Source organism: Zootoca vivipara, chromosome 2 (genome assembly GCF_963506605.1).
Source record: "Zootoca vivipara chromosome 2, rZooViv1.1, whole genome shotgun sequence".
NCBI classification, from domain to species: domain Eukaryota; kingdom Metazoa; phylum Chordata; class Lepidosauria; order Squamata; family Lacertidae; genus Zootoca; species Zootoca vivipara.
Window position 1 is genome coordinate 113,894,761 of NC_083277.1, and position 16,544 is coordinate 113,911,304.

Here is a 16,544-nt window from a genome sequence, read left to right on the forward strand (position 1 = left end):
GCCCACCCTCTCACTGGTGACTTCTGTTTCAGTGTATCTGAAGAAGTGTGCATGCACACGAAAGCTCATACCAATGACAAACTTAGTTGGTCTCTAAGGTGCTACTGGAAGGAATTTTTTTTATTTTGTTTCAATGTCAGGATGTCTGTGTTAACTGTGTTTTGTGAATTACCACTACTAAGTACTTTGCTGCACTGTCATTTCCCTCTGAACTCAATGTATACAAAACCTCCCCCCTAAAAAAAAAACCATGTATGCATGTGTGTGCGTATCTATCTATATCTATCTATCTATCTATCTATCTATCTATCTATCTATCTATCTATCTGCAATTCAAGATAGTCCACAAAGGCTTATGGGAGGAGTGGATCTTTGTCAGTCCCAAGGACCATGTTGCTTTCTGTACAAATTTTTACCTTTGTATAGTGGGCTAGTTTCTACACATACTCACACATGCCTCTCTATCCTTCAATTCAGTGCTCAAGGGCACATTCCAGCCAGCCAAAGACACTCAAAGAAAGTCTGAAGCAGGGTCACTGAAATGTGGCCTGGGGGGCAGCCAAAGGAAAGCCCCAAGTAAAGATGCAAAATTAAACCCACTCCACCACCACCATCAGGAAGAACAGAAACTTTAAAGGAAAGGGGGAAATATGCAATACTCTCTTTTTTTAGCACCCTTTACTGGAAATGACCTTGTTGCTTTAGGAACGTAAAACGTATTATCTGCAATTTGGTTTCCCATAATATTATCATCTTTGGTTTATTAAAAGTACAGTTTATTAAGGCAATAATTACAAATCGAATTTACTTTTTGTTACAAACGGTGTTACAACCCGCTGAACTATAAGGAACCTAGCATCCCTTTTGCTTCTGCCAGTTTCAGTACGGTAAAACAAATGTCTTCTGAAAAAATACTTCAGCCCTCCTGTGTCAAGCAGACATAAAACACTTACCCGTAATTTCATTTTTAAAAAGCTGAGAAAAAGAGTGGCAGGGAAGAGAGGGCCAAAAGGCAATGAATACGACATGAAATTCAATCGTTATCTTTTTTTCCTCAGCTATCATGATCAGTTGTTCATATTTGTCAATGGATTTATAATGGTCCTGAAAACTGGGGGCATGCCCAAATTGAAACAAGTTTCTCGACCCCAGGTGTGGGGAGCCTTTGTTCCTCCAGCTGTTGCTGAACTACAGCTCCCGTCATGACAATGCTTGCTGGGGCTGATGAGAGTTGTAAGTTCAGCAACACCTGGAGGCCCAAAGGTTCCCCCAGGCTTGCTCTACCCTTTCATGTGTCCGTTTATTTATTGATTTGGTGTAATTTCCAAGCATAGACCACTTTCTTCTACATGCTGCAAAAGATGGAGGGTTATAAAGTAGGCGAGAAGCAAGAGGAGGCAGAGGTTGTGCTGCGCAGAGGCTTGCAACCATGCTGCAGGAGGGATAGGTTTGGCAGAATCCCAGTCTGCATTCCTGCGCTAAGTAACTAAAGATGTCCTGGATTCTGCAACATTTGAAAGCACATCTGGTCCTAAGTGTTCTGCTTGTTTTGTAATCCAGTCAAATGCAGTAGCAGTGCTATCATCACTTACATTTCTGCCTTAGAATCTTGGATCCAACAGATTTGCAGCGGCAACAAATTTCTGTTGCTCTGTACTTTCCCCTACTCCCAGTTCTCTTGAGGCCCAGTCAAGCCAATGGGACAGAGACAGATCCACCAACTATGTTGTTAACAAGATGAAGACACAACTTCTCTTGTGACAATGGCAGTGTGTCCTAGAGGCAGAAATGTATTTTGCACTTGCATTTGAGACTTGGAAGTCTTAGTGTACAACTTGAGATTTGATTGTCCTCAGTGTACAGGAACTGTAATGATCTGATACTGTACATAGACTTACATAGCAATCTTCCTGTTACCCAGGTTTTTTTGTTTTTGTTTTGAAAGAGTAAAAATAATTTTGGGGAGTAAGTACATGGTCACCTGCTCTTAAATATTTTATTCATGTAAAATGAAAATATAATATTTCACACACACCAATTTCCAATTGGGGGGGGGACCGGGGCGGGGAACTAGCTTTGGAGAAACCCCACACCATTTTCTTCCATGTCTTTACATTTTTAGTCTCCAGTCCTGAGCTGATGCCATAAATTGTTCATCTTTAAGGTGTTCGTCTTTGTTGTTTCTAAGATACAATGTTAGCCTGACAGCTTTCCTTTACAAAGACTATACTGTACCAAACTAGGATCTGGGTAGTCTCTCCTTAACTCAAAAGGAGTGTGAGATACTGTACTTCAGACTCAGACCAAAAATTGTGCAAGCCTAGACAGGCCTTTGTTCTATAGAAGAAATTTAAGAACATCAGTAGAATATCACCTTCATGCACATCCTTAGCTTCTACATCTATCAGTTTCAAAAGTTCACAGCAAAGTCTCCACTGGGTGATTTACAGCCACATTCCAGTGACTCAAGATGGGCCACTGTCTTAGAGCATTAGCATTTAAATTGTGACAACTAAGCCTTACCATTAACACTCTATTGAGATAAATAAGGGAAATTTACACACCTCGTTTTGATGCAATTTCCATGCATATGGCTATAAATACCAGACACAAAAGGTGATCTTTTTTCCCAGAAGCTTTGTCTAAACCACCCCTTTCTCTTTCCCACACCATTCCCCTATATTTCACATAATTGCTTGTCTTGCTACTTTTGGTTAATGCAAGCATCAGTTACTTAGAAACAGTCAAAGCCCAAGAAATACTGGAGTTACTGGAGGAATTCTCATTTGAATGTTGTTGCTTTGGGAAAGGAGATATTTGAGAATCTACCCTGATGAATTTAAGAGTTACAAGGAGAGCAAACCATACCTCTATCCATAAAGTGCTCACACAACTAGTAAAACACTTTTGTTCAACAGAAGCATGGGAAAAAAGGCCAGAGGGCCCAGTGCATGAAGCAGTTGGCTCCATAACAATTCATCAAGATCTTCTCTAGGTATTCTTTGAAAGCAGTTGAGAGAATGAGCTGTGGCCAGTGCGTGTTTATGGTTTGGAAGGAAAAAGTATCTGATAGTGTAGACTGGAAGAATAGAGAGGCAGCTGCTGTAGCACAATGACAAAGAGCATGAACAAGAAATCCTAAAGTTCAAGGATCACTTCTAGTAGATAACTTTAGACAAATCAAGTTGTGGTTTATTAAACCATGGCTTAGTATTATGTGCAAACCCTGCCCAGCAGCTTAACTATGGTTTGTCTACTGCCAAAAAAAATTCACAATCTGAAACCTTGGTTTGTTCCTGGCTTATGAGCCTGGCTTGCTGTCATTATTGCTTAATATTACATCTGAACCCAGCATTTCCCTAACCATAGTTTGACTACCTCACCCCAGAAACTACAAAATATCATATTGATTTATAGCATGCCTTTTTTCCCAAACAGGGACACAAGGCAACTTACAACTAAACTAATTAGTGTACTGTATTAAAATGTACTTTAAAAGCAATGTTTGAAAACAATGAAACATTAGCTTTACAACAACTCACACATACATACACACACGATCATATACAAAGGCATGTTGGAGACAAGAACAGCTGGGAAACAAACCAAACCAGTCATAATTTTGTTTGATCACCTGTGGGTTAACTCATTGCTAACTTCTTGTTTGTTAAACAAACCATGGCTATGTCTGAACCAAGATTATTCTCAGCCCTGTATCTGCAATATGTGGATGATAATAAAACTGTATCAGTTATAAGGATTGTTAAAATTTGGAAAGTGAAGTTATTTGAATGCTCAAGAAACACTATATAAATTTGAGGTATGCTTATCATATATTTAAAATGTCATTTTCTGTAAATGCACACTTCTGTTGCTATGATGGACAGGTGGGGAGGGATGAAAATCTAAAACCGATCTAGACCCTACAATTAAGCCACAGGAATCAGAAATGCTATCTAACCATTTGGGTCAATGTGGACCACTGCAACAAAATTACTGCAATGCAGCTACCACGAGATCTTGATTTCACATGCGCATAACTGTATAGGTCTTCCTATCTCCAGCTGAAGTGTTCCTGTGCTTGATTTTAACTGTAAGCAATTTTTCCTGCCTAAACAAAAAGCCCCACTGTTTTATAATATAGGAGAAATATAATTTTTCACCTCACAAGGAAGAGGATGCCATATTTTAATTTGATAAACTGCTGTAGTTTGGAAGGCACGGATCCATAGCCGCCTGTCTGGGGACTAGTGTCTCTGCCTCTTTCTAAATATGCAGTTTTGAGCTACTAACAAAATGTAGGGAAATTACTAGGAATCTATAGAAACTTGACAGCATTTTCTTTGCATAATAGAAAAGAATTTTTGTTAACACCAACGAAGCAATGTGAACACACTTCACATTTAGCATATAGAGGATATGTAGCACAATTACCGTATTTGACTTAGCTTTCACGTTAGCTCATCATTAAGAGAAGGGGTATCCCAATCACTTTTTAAAATGCTTGCGGTGGCGCTGTGATCTAAACCACAGAGCCTAGGGCTTGCCGATCAGAAGGTCAGCGCACAGTTCGAATCCCTGTGATGAGGTTAGCTCCCGTTGTTTGGTCCCTGCTCCTGCCAACCTAGCAGTTTGAAAGCACTCCAAAAACTGCAAGTAGATTAATAGGGAAAGTAAATGGCATTTCCGTGCGCTGCTCTGGTTTTGCCAGAAGCAGCTTAGTCATGCTGGCCACATGACCCGGAATCTGTCTGCAGACAAACGCCCTCGGCCTATAGAGCAAGATGAGCGCCGCAACCCCAGAGTCATCTTCAACTGGACCTAATGGTCAAGGGTACTTTTACCTTTACCTTTAGGACAGCACTTCATGTACCTGATAAAGGACTCTATTCCACAAAAGCTTACCCCATACATTTAGGGTGCTGCAAGACCTTGTCTTCTGCAGAAAAACAAATAACACGGTTCCCTCTCTGAAGATCCTGGGTTTTAGTAGCAGCATCCTGCAAGACAGCACTTGAGTGGCATGAGGTGCTATGGCACCTTCAGGCATGCCTTTTAAAAATGCAGCATGATGGTGTAGTTCCGAGGTTTTCAACCTTTTTGAGTCCACGGCTCCCTTAACCAACTACACTCTTTCTGCGGCATCCCTGTGGGGCTCAGGAGCCCAGCTATGTCACCCCCTGCCTGCAGAGCTGGCAGCCTCTCAATCTTTTTCAAACGCCCTCCCTTGCGGAGTGTTCCCTCAGCCTCCTCTCTTCTCCCCTCTCCTTGGGAGTCCTCCGGGCAGCCACAGCTTCCCCCCCTGGTCTCTAAGTTCCCTCCCCCTGCCCCAAAGAGAGATGGCTCATCACACTGCCCCGCAGGGATCTGTGAAGCACCCCCTGGTCAGACCCAGAGGCACCATTTGCCTGGGGAGCTTGTAGCCAGGGCTGCTGCAACAAACAGCTATGTAAGCCATTGGGAGGCAGAGACACAAGAAGGAATCCAAGGAGGCAGGGAAAGACAGTGGGGCAGAGGCCACTGATGCCGTAGCACCCCTGACCATCTTTCAAGGCACCCCAGGGTGCCACAGCACACTGCTTGAAAACCACTGGTGTAGTTCAACATTTGAAAGATCAGCCACCCAATTTATAAATTTGACATGCTGCTGTCTTATAAAACCACGTGGCCAGCATGACTAAACCACTTCTGCCGCATAGAGAACCATGACAAGTGCTAGAGCGCACAGAAACACAGTTTACCTTCCTGCTGCAGTGGTACCTATTTATTTACTCACACTGGTATGCTTTTGAACTGCTAGGTTGGCAGGAGCTGGGACAGAGCAACGGGTGCTCACCCCGTTGTGTGAATTTGAACTGCTGACCTTGCAATCAGCAAGGCCAAAAGGTTTAGACCACAGCACCACCCATGTCCAAGACCTAAGGTAACAATAGCTCCACGAATAAAGATGGATCCAGGTATACCCAATCCTTGCTGGTTAGTTCTCCATTTGTGTGACATCATATGTGAGTGAATTTTCATCAATTTAGGACATGATTAAAGCCACCAGAAATTTTAGTATTTCACTCTGCCTGTCTCCCACCCACTTTTTTTGAGATGAGAAACACGATGTCGTGGGAGTTTGAGATGCTCATCTGTTCGTTTTTCTGTGTTGTTATTTGTTGTGTCTGATTTGTGTCATTTTTATTATGCAGATATTACTTTGTTCAAAGTAAGCCACAGAATGGTACTGCTGGCAATCAATGACATGCCACTTTGGAGGTGTATGAACTCTTGAATGTGTAGATGATTTTACTCTATTCTGTAATAAATGTTGCCTACTTAAATACAGGGAAAGAATTAGTACCAAGATTAATGTAACAAGAGAGTGAGGCTATGTTTCTGTATGGTGTGTCAGAACATTCGTTAAACTGCAAAGAGTTTTCTATGTGCTACTAAACTTCTAGAATTGAACTTGCTTAACTAGGTTTCCTATACTTCATGGGGGGGAAAGAGACAAGAAGAGCAGATTACAATAAAACCACAATAAAAAAGCGAATAAGTTAGAAGAAAGGGACAAAGCCAAGGACATAAAACTCCAACTGAAACATAAGTGATAAGATTTCTGAAATGTATTTTTTTGCTAGAGAAAAAAGTTAGCATTTATGCCTTGCTACCCACAAAATATAATTTTCAAAAGCATCCTGTTTGACAGCCAAATAATTTTATTAAATGTGTCAGGGGGCTCTCAATGACAACCTCCATTGAACTATTTCAAATCCAAATACTTTCACGAGGAAGCATATTAAATACCAAAATACAAAAGAGTCAATAATGTATTTCCAAAATAAAGCACCGAATACAGTTACATTCAGCAAAATATTTTATTAATACAGGGGACTCGTATACATGTTATAAGTAGATGTAGAGCTTGTTTTGCAAGAAACTCTACAAAACAAAAAAATAAGGCATATTTAACACAACTGAAGGAAGCAACAATTTTAGGACTATTTATGGGTTGGATCCAGAGAAGCACAAGTGTAAAGACACTCACAGAAGAACCTCTAAAAAGTATAGCCAAATCCCCACTCCCCACTACAGTCCCCACACCCCAACCCACACTTTTCTGGAAGACTCAGAAGTTTTTCAGAAGCCACAGGGGCTGCTGAGGAGAGGAAGGGATGGGAAAATCTCTCTGTGCAAGCAAGCATTCTAAGGCGTCCACTATATAGATCCAGCTGGGTTTTACTGTTGTTGTTTAGAGATGTACTGAGCTTTCAGCATAAAGCTCTCAGAGAGAGTTACCAAGATCCTGCCTCTTTAATTGTTATAGTGCCATATAAAAATATCCAGAATGCTGTGAGTTCTTATGAACCAAATATCAGCTTCTAAACTAATGTGAAACAAATACCAACTTCTATACCTCCGGGTATAGGGTGATGTATAAAGTCAATCAATCAATCAATAAAAGTAAATAAAAAACATTTCCTAAAGTTGCTTTGCGCTACAGAATAGTTGTCATCAATGTGCCTGATTAGTGTTCGTCTTGTGATAACATCAGTGTTTCTATTTAAACCTAAAAATTTAAAAATGTAACATTTTGACCTGAGTGAACTTTGTGTATGAAGTGTCAGAATATGACCCAATTGTACACAAATCAACATTATTAGGCACCCCAATTTTCTTTTAGCAAAAAACTACCAACCAGAGCAATCAGCTCTGATGGAGGCTACAAGCAGCCACTTGTGCTCATGATTCCTGCTTCAGTTGGGCATATGGACAGAGACCTTGCTTTTGCAGTTATGCTCTTAGCTGTTATAAATGGGTCAGCCTCTTTAAAGCACACTGCACCTATTTTGGCATCTAGTGATGCTTAAAACCCAGACAACAATATGCCTCTTCACTCCATTTTCAGGTTACCTGATCTTCAGGTGGTTCCGTGTTGCTTTGTAAGATTGGGGTACTTTAGTAGCATGGATTCTCTGAAACAAAGCTGTAGGATAAAAACACAAATGAAAAGATTTTAAAGTTTGGTATAATTGTTTAAGTGTATTAATATATACAAATATATCAAGATATGAAGGGGGGGATACTCACACTCAGATGTGCTCTGAAGTTTCTAATTCAACCAGATATTGCTGTAGTCTTTTCTGATTTGCGAGGCATTTACTTTACCTTGACAAGTTTCCCATCTTATGGAGCACAGGAAACAGAGAAATAGTTTCACTCTAAAATATGAACATGGCCATTTCAGGGATGGTACTAAAGTACTTGCATTAGTACCCTGTTCATCCATACTGGATTAAAAGGAGGTACACTTCCACACAGATTCCAATCAAATAAATATGCAGAATCAATATTCCCATTTCCCCATTGTAAGACACTGAAAGATGCATTAGGCCTCAGGAAACTTCTCAAGACCACAGCATATCCCCACATCATGCAAGAATTGAAACCAAATTAAGTAAGGCATGGTCCAATTCCTTCGGCCGTGGGGCTCAATGGGTAGCTTCAGGGTTTGAAATTAGCAGGGCGCCTGGTGCATTTTGCGCCTAAAGACTCTCCATTTGTGAGCACCTCAAAAAGTCTGGGTGCCATTTTTTGCACCTGGCTGACACTCAAGGATTACCGAAATGTATGTGCTTTGAAGCCTTGAAGTACATGTTAAGGATAGACAACATTCTTTTAAGGGTGAATGGACATCATTCCGGTGAAAGGGAGTGGTATAGGAAAAAAGATGTTAGGATGTCACTATACCGGCGAGATTTTAAGCAGAACATTGTAACTTACATCCAAAGAACAGTAAGCAGCATTCAACTTATACAACTCACTGTCTCTTGTGCCAGCAATAAGCTACTCCATTAGGAGAACATTCTGGACTGGCATACAATTTGGCACCACAGGAAACCAATTGTACACAAAGGAAAGTGCCTTTCACACACCCTAGAGCCTAGGCCATGGCTGCAGTCAAGCCAATGAGTTTCAGTCTTGCTTTTTTGTGAGCACCAAGTTATTCTGTTCTTTAATTATTTTACAGAGCTCCAGAAAGGCACGTTTAAATACTGGAGACAAGATAAAATATAATCTTGAACAAATCTAGAAAGTGATAGAAGAGTGATAGAAGAGGAGATGCTCTCCCACCATTTCCCAATTTACAAGACTGGCATATTTATGCTGGATATGACAGAATGAATTTACATAATGGAGATCCAAGTGACCGGGGAGGACAGAAAAGGATATTTTCAAAATAAAAAGTCAGCTCTAAATTACACCATATTGTGGCCTTTTAAACTCTAGGAATGGCAGAAAGGTTTCAGCGCTGCACACAATCCTTTGATGGAAATCTCAGGTGCTGTTACTTTAGGTCCTAAAACCTGGATTTGAATATTTTGGAGCTTTATGCTGCTGCTTCCTGCAGTACTCAGCAGGTGTTGGTAGTATAACAGAGATTCTTTATTTTTATTGGAGGAAAGAACCCATGAGAGATTTTTCGGCCACTCCCTTCTGTGTGTGCAATATTCTTTTTCAGGGTTGTGGATTAAGCACTAAATAATGTAAATTGTGGATGCCCTCGGTGGATGCAAAACTCACCAAATTCATTCACTTATCAGTAGCTGAAAGTTTACTGATCAGGCTCCAGTGATAGGACACTCTATATTGTAGTCACATCATTGCCCCACATTTCTTCTTCCTCTCATTCTCTCTTGGCCTACTTCAATCAACAGTGTGTGTGGGCCAAGACATTCAAACTGCGTGTTGCTAAGCACGTCAGTGACTTCCTAAGACAAGTACAGCTGTACCTTGGAAGTCGAACGGAATCGGTTCCAGAAGTCCGTTCAACTTCCAAAACATTTCGAAACCAAAGCTGCGGAAGCCACACTGGACATTCGGCTTCCGGAAATTGTTCGAAAACCGGAACACTCGGTTCCGGGTTTCAATCTTTCAGGAGCCAAGGCTTTTGAGATCCAAGGTATGACTGTACAGCATTCATACACACACCTGTATTGAAGTCACCGAAGGATTCATACACAATACTGCAACCTGGGCTGCAAGAAGCACACATACACCAAGTCAGTAGACTACAACTACCGGTAATGACAAAAGCTAAGAATCTGGTTAAAAGCAACAGCATATTGTGGGATTGTGGGAGAAAGAACATGCCCAATACAAACAAGAGAGCAACTTTTCTATGTGTATTTTGGATACAATATAAAAAATACACTGAACTAATATCCAATGGATTTTTTAAAAAAATATTCTAGTCCAATATCAGCACATCAAAAGCCATACTTGATACAAGTTATTTTTACCACTGTATTACTGTAGTTATGTGTACTACATAGTTTTTAATAGGATATTTTTCTGAACTTATACTGAACAGAATATATAGATGTTTCATGCATGTACCCAAACTTTTGCAACCCCTTGTCCACCACCTACAGTTGCTTCAAAGTAGGATTCAATGTAGTATTAATATCTGCCAATGAAAGGAAACCCCAAAAAGACAACTCCTTTTCCAACAAATGGAAAGCTATCTACTTGCACACAGTGGTATTTAGATCCAGGCCATTATGTCTTGTTTAGCGCAAAACAACACTTGAGTTTGAAAAGTATTTGACAATATCCTTCAAATTTATTGGATGTGTGCTTTGTTTAAACATTACATGATTGCATTACACAACTGATCCAAAATTATGATTGATTTCTCCCTGATCATACCAACTTTGTGGGTAGGTTACCAAATTTTCCAGGTTCTCTTCAAAGTGAACTGAATAAAATGGATGTTTTAAGAAATACAGTAGTGGGCCTTTTACCACACAGCTACATAGTGGCGTGTAGAATAGGATGGTGTTGATTTTTAAGAGATTTGCATATACTAAACGCTTCAGGAAAAGCTACAGGAACAAAGAATGTTTTCTTCTACATACAGCTCTCTTCTGGTTTTTACTTGCATGATTTTTCATACTGTAATGTCCTGAAGCAATTTATTTTGCCTTTTTGCAAGAGCAAAAGCACATATACAAATATTTTTATCCCAAAACACAGTTTAACTTTGATGTTTGATGCTCTCAACACCTTTACCAACAACTCTGTATGCCACAAAAAATATTAACAGTGACCATTTCTGATCCCCAAACTAGCAGCAGCCAACTTGCTAAGAAGCAACACAGATGTGAACCAGACTGCAAAAGAATTGAGAGCTCAAGTTCTTAAACATTTATTTATTATTTTGACAGGTGCAGTAATTTAAATTAAAAATATCAATAGTCATTTGCAGTTCAACTACTTAAATTACTGAATTACTTCTCTAGTAGGATATGAAAATGGTTTTATTAGTACAGCAAATCAGGAATACAGATGTTTGGTTGCATATTTCAAGTTGCTCTGGACAGTTAATAAGCAGATCTGTCTGTTTGTTCAGGAAGTGCTCAGACAGCATGCTGGGGAAGACAATATACAATAACTAGAAAAAAAATTATATTGTAAAAGAAAATACAAGGGTAAATGATAGTAGACAATTTGCCTGTTGTAACTTAATTGGCTTCTATTTTAACATGTGGGGGGGGGGGAATTCATTAAGAAATAAAAGTCTATGTTGTAGCAAAACATTTCATCATTTTCACAACAGTTACTGTGCAAACAGAGAAGGCGCAGAATTTGAAAAAGGAATCAGGTTGCTGAGTTTTGGAGATTGTTCTTGTTAGTATCAGGGCAAAAATTCCACTTTTGTATCCATGTGTTCCATTTTGTATCCATGTGTATCCATGTCCACTTTTGTATCCATGTGTTGATATACAATTGTGTAATAAACCCACATACAGCATCAGTTACAAAAGATGCCTGCATCTTTTTGAAGGGGTAAATGCCAACTTCCACACACACAGCAGGACTTTCCTTTCCTCTGCTCCCCAAATATGTTTTGGAGTGTTGAGAAAACTTCTGGAGGAAATCAGGGCTAAGGAAGGCTTAAGGGGGAAGGAGAGGAAAAAGAAAACCAATTGTGTCTACTGACAGGATGAAGCTGCCACAATCCTCTCTGCCACTAGAACCAGGCAGTATTCTCATGCCATAGAGGTAGATGCAGCCCATGGTGCAACTTTAAAAATTAAGTGAAAACCTTCCCAAGAGCATTTAATGTTTAAATTCTTCTACTGTTTTGTTATTTTAAGGTACTTTAAATTTAGCTTTTATATTACACACAAGCATGCATATGTGTGTATCACCTTGTATACAAGTAATGCAATTCATAACTGGGGACAACAGAAAAGAACAGATTTAACAAATAATTTACAATCTGCATGTTTGGCTTAATGTTTTTCAAGTCTTTTTAGTATTACCCGTGTTTCTCCAAAAATAAGACACCGGCTTATATTTATTTTTCCTCAAAACACACACACTATGGCATATTTTCAGGGGATGTCTTATTTTTTACCTCCTCCTGCCGCGGCCTGCATTGCTGCTGTGCCTATCACTATGTCTTATTTTCGGGGTATGGCTTATATTCCTTGAATGCTTTAAAAAAAAATCCTGCTATGGCTTGTTTTATGACTACGTCTTAAAATAGGGGAAACAGGGTAGAAGTCAAACAAAATATAAGGTCTGCAAAAAGATCATGGGGCAAGTTGGACAAAGGTGGAGTTGCTAATCACTATTCTGCTATCTGGCTAAAAATGAGTTCATCCCCCAAACTAGAAGAATTTTTTAAAAATGATTTCACTTTTTAAAGATCAAAGTGTCTTGTATAATCTAGTTAAAAAAGAAATCTAAACATTTACTAGAAGCACATTAAACTTACTAAAAACAGTATCACAGCTACCTATCAAATAGAATGAGTTAAAGATTTCCTTTTTTTAGTAAAGTAAACCATAAGGGAAAGAAATGATGTATATTTTTGAAAATACAGTCGTACCTTGGAAGTCAAACGGAATCCGTTCTGGAAGTCCGTTCAAGTTCGGAAGTTCATTCAACTTCCAAAACGTTCAGAAACCAAAGCGTGGCTTCTGATTGGCTGCAGGAAGCTCCTGCAGCCAATCGGAAGCTGCGGAAGCCCTGTTGGGCGTTTGGGTTCCAAAGAACATTTGCAAACCAGAACACTCACTTCTGGGTTTGGGGCATTCGGGAGCCAAAATGTCCAAGTACCAAGGTGTTTGGGATCCAAGATACGAGCATACTGCAAATGACACAGCCAGGAGTAGTGTTTTTTAAATAAACCAGATCAAGTCAGCACAACAAGCCAATATTCAGGCTAAGTGCAATTGCTCAAATCCTCCTTCTGGCCCTGCGGGAAGAGACAAGTGTGCAAGCCTGAGGCTCACAGCAGCTCTTTCCTGTTCATGCACATAATTCTAGAACTCTGGTTTAGTATAAGGTGTGAATCAGTTCAATGTGTTCAGTTTCAAGTTATGAATGAAATGCAATTACTTTCTATCTCAGGAAGAAATACTATTTTGCAAAGTAACTAACCCCTGCATCATGGAAAGCTATGAAAACTTGCAGTTAATCCTATACGGTACATATTTACTCACCCACTTTGTTCAATGGGATTTACTTCTCAATATGTGTACATAGGTTTCGCCACTTTGGTCAAGGAAATGGATTTTGCTTAATAGACTTACATGTGTACAGCAAGAAAGCTATTTTGTCTTATCTCTAAGCAGGAAAAAATGCACTGCAAAAAGTACATGGGATGATTCTGTATAAAGGCATTATTTAGCTGCAAACCAACATATTTTATTTGTTATAGTATCTATTGGTATGAAAGCTTTTTCAGGAAGGAAATGAATTTCAGTAAGTGGGCAGTTTTGATTTCTAATCTATTTTTAAAGCCTAGAGCCTTCTCTACCAACCTTTCTCAGGGACTAGCAACCCACGGCAACTAGATACCTGACAAGACACTGAAAAAAGTCACTTCTCTTCAGGTCTCCATACTACTCTGGTTATTGTTTATCTACCAATTTGTAGCAGATATAGCTGCTTTCATCTTCACCTTACTCAGTTTTTTAAAAAACAAGATGCCGAGATTGCAAAAATTTCTACCTATGCTGAGGGTCACCCCTATACGTGCAGCATTTGTGTGTGGCTGAGAGCCAACTACAAGCTCCTCGGCAGCTGCCATTTCAAGTTCTAGATGCCCATAATTCAATGTATATTCTACATGTCTGTACTTGGGATCCACACATAATGAATTCATCATCTGCACAAATCACTAATGACCTTTGTGTAGACTCAGCCCTCAGTGAAGAAAACTAAACCTGATTTCCCTTGCTCTTCCCAGCAGTAGGAAGGTGACTCGGTGATCTGCTGAGGTTGTATTTAAAACTATAATTCTTCTTCACACTAGAACATTGCAGCCCTACAATGTGCAGCAAGATTTTCATTTTCTTTCTTCATTGGTAAGCCGCTTTTCAAACCTTACTGTTGACAGTAATCCAAAGCATTAAGTACCATTACACCTACAGATACTCCAGCTCTCTGGATTGAATAACAATGATATGATTTTATTTTAGAAAACTGCAACATTTGGACTTGACATTTCTTTATCAATTGTTATGCACAATAAGATATTCTCTATGGCTTGCAGCCAACAAATCCAAGTATGCACTCTCATTCTCTCATGGTAGGATCAATCATACTGTAGTAACTTAACATGGAATTGCTGTGAGGACCAACAGAAATCTTGTGTAAATAAATTATTATTTTAGGACTCTTTTCAGTCCAACCAGCTATCAGAATTAGCAAAGCAACCACAATAGCAACACCAGAACTTGCTGAAGTGTGAACATGAGTTTGTGGACTATGTCCTTCCTCTGCAGATTTCCCACTCAACGTCCAATTCTCAACGTTTACTGTATTTTATTTTTTAAATGACTGTCGTCGTCCCCCGTCCCCCCCCCCAACTGTGTTTTCAGCGGTTCTTATCTTTAGCTGTAAACTGCCTTGAGTCCAGTCAGGGGGAAAAGGTGGAGCATGAATAAGTGCATGTTAATAATCCAATACTGTACAATGATATCCGAATATTCCCCAAACTTGCCTGTGCTACATATACGTAGGGAACTATCTACCATTTGGGGGGGTTATACTTCATGCAAAGTTTCTGGGATTTCGGGCTTTGGAAACTCGAGTAGAGGGGAACGTGCAAGGCCGGCGGATTCGCCTGGTTGGCTTGGTCTGTCTGCGGGGACGAGAGTGAAGGTGCGTGTGAATCAGCGAACTCCCGGGAGACGGCGGGAGAAAAACACGGAAACCGAAACTCCAGCTCTTCACAGCCACTTATCCTCGAGCGACTAAGGGACGACGACTTTCTCCGGCGTGACTCGGCTGAACGTGGACTGCAGACTAAAAGAGCCTTCGCTAGAAAGTCCGCGGGGGTGTTACAGCTTTGAAAATTACGGATCAATCACATGCGATTGGGACAAACTACTGCAAGGCCATATGTAGTCAAAAGCGTGTACTGGGGTGGGTGAGACCGAGGGAAAGCTCACGGCGGGAAAGCATTACGCGCCCTCGCGCGCCTCCCACTCCTAAAGAAAAGCGCCATAGTACCGAGGCCCCTTGCCATTGGCCATCCTCCGCGCCAATCAAACAGTTACACTAAACCACCCGCCCCACAAGCAAATACGGTTTCCCCGTTGGTTAAATCGGCTGCCACTCCACCCTCCGACCCTCAATGGTCTAACCCTCCCAACTGCCTCAACCCTTCGACCTATGAGGCTGTCACTCAGATTCCAGCGCCCCGCCCCCAGAGCGCAAGCCCCGCCCCCTTTCCAACGGTATCTCACAGCACGGACAGGCTCCCAATCATGCCAAAACCACGCCCCCTCCCTCGGAACCACTGGCTCCCGGTAACGCGCCTCCGCCAAGATTGTTTCCCGTGGTCGCTCACCTGGGGAAAGTAACGGGCTCGGAGCGGAAGCAACTTCCCCCTCCCTGGTTTGTAACCCCTCACAGCCGCCGCTTCTGCGCAACGCCCGCCAAAAACCCCGTCCAGTGCGCACGCGTCAGCCCCTCCGCCCCCTTCCCAACCTCACTGCGCCGGCGTGAGGCGCGCGCACTTCTCCTGTCTCCCTTCCTCCCCTCCCCGTTATTCGTCAGAAGCAACACTTTGTGACGCATGCGCAAGGTGTGCAGCGCGCTTCAGCATAGGCTTGCCTCAGAAGCAAGTTGCACATATTAAACTCTCCTCCCGCACCCCAATCCGGCTCGCGCCTTCATCATATCAACCACCAACACAAAAACGCTCAGGAATACCAACTTAATTCCCGCCTCTATTAGAATGAATGAATAAAAAGCTAACCAACCCCCAAAAAGGGTATCCGTTGGTCCCAGCCAATCGCAAGAAACCTGCGTTCCGAACTGCCCAATAAAAGAGAAACTATGCGGTGGAGAAGGACGTCGCCTTGCGACTGGGTATTTGAGGAGTACAGGGCGGGGAATTCCGTCGGAGTCGAAGAGTGACAAAAAATCCAACCAACGGGAAGCCAACAGGGTTAGGGATAACGGAGTAAAAAGGGCGGGGTCACTACAAGAACTTCCAATGGAAGGAGAGCAATCTGGCCATTGTCCAG

The 16,544-nt window shown here is 41.1% G+C and overlaps 1 protein-coding gene across 2 annotated transcripts in view; it reads right to left on the minus strand.

The window, feature by feature from the left end:
* The window catches only part of CBX5 (chromobox 5), a 48,116-nt gene extending 31,745 nt beyond the window's left edge, over positions 1-16,371 (minus strand). Inside the window, exon 1 of one of the 2 annotated variants that reach the window (XM_035100099.2) lies at positions 16,278-16,371. The gene's annotated coding sequence lies outside the window, so the exon portion shown is untranslated. Of the gene's footprint in view, positions 1-15,862; positions 15,981-16,277 lie in introns of those variants that run through there. The other variant, XM_035100072.2, reaches the window with a different exon arrangement.
* Between the last annotated feature and the right edge of the window lie 173 nt (positions 16,372-16,544).